Consider the following 4,005-nt stretch of genomic DNA (forward strand, 5'->3'; position numbering starts at 1 on the left):
AACGCGAACAGCAATGTCGCGATACTATAAACCGCAATCGCGATAGGCTACAATCCGACCTTTATGAAAGGCGGCAACGTGATGGTGCGCATTCCTCCTCCTTACACTAGGCATCACAACAACGTTTCACCAGGCAACGCCGGTCAACTGCTGTTTGTGTATGAGAAATCGGTTGGAAACTTTCCTCATGTCAGCACGTTGTAGGTGTCGCCACCGGCGCCAGCCTTGTGTGAATGCTCTGAAAAGCTAATCATTTGCATATCACAGCATCTTCTTCCTGTAGGTTAAATTTCGCGTCTGTAGCTCGTCATCTTCGTGGTGTAGGACTACTCATTGGCTGTCGACTGAGTAACAAATCTATCAGGGACATTCCAAGGCTCTTAAACCTGCCCAAATCGTCTGTAGGTGATGCGACTGTGGAGTGGCCGCACGAAGGAACAGCCACAACTAGATCAAGACTTGACAGACCTCATGTAGCGTCGGACACGACCATAGAACATTGCGGAAGCTGGTTGTAAAAGATCGCATGGAATCAGCGAATCGAATAACACCTAAGTTTAAAGTGATACCAGTACTACAGCTAGCAAAATGACTGCGTGAAGAGATTTAAAAGAAATTCTCGCAAGCCACGCACATCTGTAGGCGTTGCCAAGAGCCATTTGTGGTGGTGTGAAGGGCGACGCCACTAGAGCGCTGGATGACTGAAAGCAAGGGATTTGTAGTGATGAATCACGCTGCACCCTTCGTCACTACGATAAAAGTGTTTGGGTTTGGCGAACGCCTCGACAATGTTACCTGCCATCATCATGTGTGGTTCCAACAGTGAAGCATGGAGCAGGTGGTTGTTGGGATTGGGAGACTGTTGCGGTTGGGGTGTGGTCCTCTTACTGTGCTTAAGAAAGGATATGAATAAATTTTACAGCACTGTGCGCTGCGCACATAAGAGGAACGTTTTGAAGACGATGATGACCGTGCGTGAACCCCGTCACAAAGCAGCATCTATGAGGCAACTGAGCCGTGTGTGGCTCGTGTTCGTGCCATCTCTTACTTAGCACCCTGTTTTTACCGTACTGCCGCCTCGTTATCTTAATTTTAAATGACTAGTGTCACTAAGTTGCTGCCTTGCCTGCCCGCGAACGGCAGCAGCAGCGCTTATCGATATAGGCCCTGCCGTATTACGTTTGGGACTGCTGTTACTTCCTGGTCTTTGTGCGTCGTCCAACTGGTTGGAACGCTCCAGCAGGGCAGTTCGGACCGGGCAATAAAGTCAGCTGGAACGTGCCAACAGTGGAGTTCGCACCTGGCAGTCGGACTGTTGGGACGCGGCGCAAGTTCGGTCGGGTTGGAGCGACAGTGACGTTCGGATAGCCACGACTCGCCCGACCGTTGCCGGCGCATACGGCTGAGGACGGTCTTCGTTGATCGTCGGTTGGTCGTCTAACCGGACGACGTCTATTTGCTCGCCGATCGCTTATGCGTTGGCGGTGTGTCTCAACGCGTGGTCCGTCCTGGTGATTGCACAGTCACTGCTTTTAGCATTGATCGTGTTCTTCGTCCAAGTTTTTGTGAAATTGTATGTAGCCTGCGATGTTCACTGCCCAGTTATTTTAGTGCTGTGTCCGTGCTGATGTGTAGCAGTTGGTCGGTTGGCGCAGTCGCGTTGTAGCACCAGGGGCATGAAGCGCCAGGGAGGCGCGGATAACCATCACTCGACGATGATTGCCGACACACATGATTTTAGTGGGGCGTCTGTGGTTGATCGTTGGTCGTTCGTCTTTTCGGACGAAGTATATTTGGCCGGCGATTGGTTATGGGTTGGCTGTGTGTGCCAACTCGTGTTTCGTCCATGTTTTGCTCAGTCACTGCCGTTAGCATTGTCTAGTTCTTCGTGCAAGTGTTCGTGAAATTGGGTGTAGTTTATGTGGTTTGACTGACACGTTATTTAAAGGTTCCCAGAATGAGATTTTCACTCTGCAGCGGAGTGAGCGCTCATATGAAACTTCCTGGCAGATTAAAACTGTGTGCCGGGCCGAGACTCGAACTCGGGACCTTTGCCTTTCGCGGGCAAGTGCTCTACCAACTGAGCTACCCAAGCACGACTCATGGCCCGTCCTCACAGCTTTACTTCTGCCAGTACCTCGTCTCCTACCTATTTAAAGGTTGTCGGCGTACTGCCTCTGAATTGGTCGGTTGGCGTGGAGTAGCGAGGAAGGACAGGATACCCATCACTCGCCCGACGATTGCCGACACACACGTTTGAGTGGCAACGACCTTGCTTGGCCGTTTGGTCGGTCGTCTGATTAGACGACGTGTATTTGGATCGTCCACCGCTTATGGGTTGTCTGTGATCCGTTCTGGTTGTTGTTCCAGTCTCCGCTGTTAGCATCGTTTGAGTTTTGGTGCAAGTGTGGAGCGGAACCGATCTTGATCATAGGTCTGTTAACTGCCTGTCGGTTGGGTTCCCAGCGGATTGAAAATGGTTGGGCAGACTGTCTGTCTCACCTAAGAGAGCGTTAGTGTTTGAATCCCAGGCTGACCCTCGAACGTCTGAGCGCCCTTGGGTGTACTGCCCTATTTTTTTAAAAATTGTTCTTGTTGTCTGTTCTTGTATGGCTTCTAGCCGATTTTTTTTTTAAATTAGAGTTGTTTTGCTCTTAGGCCTTCAGGCTAACTTAAAGTACTGCTCCACGTAAGCCCTTTGGCACTTTAAAAATTTTAATGTTGTTGAATTTTAACTCTTGGCCTTTAGCCGATTTTGAGTGTGAGTTCTTTTGCTCTTATGGCCTTCGGCCTAAGTTAAAGAACTGTTTCACGTAAGGTCATTGGTATTTAAAAAAATTAATGTTATGGAGTTTTAAGTGTTAGGCCTCCAGCCGATTTGAATTTAATTTTTTTACTTCAGACTAACTAAAGAACTGTTTTAAGATACGTCTTCCCTGTTAAATTTCTGATTATTCTTGCCTTTTTTTAAGTTATTGGCCTTCAGCCGTTTTTAAATAAAAGTGGCTTTCAGCTGGTAATTAAGTCCTAAGGCTTAAAGCTGTGTGTTTTTTTAAAATAATTTTTTGGGATCTTGTAATGTTTGATCAAATAAAAAAGTTGTATGTTCGAGTGTAGCCAACAGCCCTTATTTTACACATGAACCCAATGGAAGACCACGGCGTCGGCTACCCTCCAGACCACAGCGCCCTTCATCACTACCTTGACTGGTTTCGGCTCTTGAGGAGGAATGAATTGCTATTTCTCCACAGACAATCAGACACTTCATTGATGGTGTTCCCAGCAGAGTTCAAGACGTCGTAAATGAGAAGGGTGGCCAAACCCAATATTACTGTCCGCTAGTAAGTGTAACTTACAGGGAAAGGCGTGTTATATATAATATGTTAATATGTACAAGAACTAAGAGGGAAAAATAAGACTGGTAGACCAAGAACGAAGTGCTCGCGTTAAAAATGATTTAAGACAGGGACGAGGTGTTTCGCCCATACTCTATAATCTGTATATCGAAAAAGCACTGGCTAAAGTTAAAGAAAGGTTCAAGAGTGAGATTAAAATTCAATGCGAAAGAAGATCAATGATAAGACTCGCTGATGAGCTTGCTATCATCAGTGAAAGTAAAGGAGTAGGATCTGTTGAATGCAATGAACAGTCTGATGGGAACAGAGCACGAATTGAGAATAAATCGAAGAAAGACGAAAGTAATGAGAAGTAGCACAAATGAAAACAGCGGGAAACTTAACATCAAAATTGGAGATCACAAAGCAAACGAAGTGAAGGAATTCCGCTACCTAGGCAGCAAAACAACCCGTGACGGACGAAGCAAGCAAGACATAAAAACTAGACTAGCACTGGCAAAAAGGGCATTCCTGACCAAGAGATGTATAATAGTATTGAACATAGGCCTTACATGAGAAAGAAGTTTCTGAGAATGTATGTCTCGAGCACAGCACTGCATGGTAGTGAAACATGGACTGTGGGAAAACCGGAACAGAAAAAAAAATCGAA

At 46.6% G+C, this 4,005-nt stretch overlaps 1 non-coding gene across 1 annotated transcript; it reads right to left on the reverse strand.

Moving 5' to 3' along the window:
- Positions 1-2,021: 2,021 nt before the first annotated feature.
- On the reverse strand, positions 2,022-2,096 carry Trnas-cga (transfer RNA serine (anticodon CGA)). The gene has a single exon. It is a non-coding gene; the product is annotated as a tRNA-Ser (tRNA).
- Between the last annotated feature and the right edge of the window lie 1,909 nt (positions 2,097-4,005).

Source organism: Schistocerca cancellata, chromosome 8, assembly GCF_023864275.1.
Source record: "Schistocerca cancellata isolate TAMUIC-IGC-003103 chromosome 8, iqSchCanc2.1, whole genome shotgun sequence".
NCBI lineage: Eukaryota > Metazoa > Arthropoda > Insecta > Orthoptera > Acrididae > Schistocerca > Schistocerca cancellata.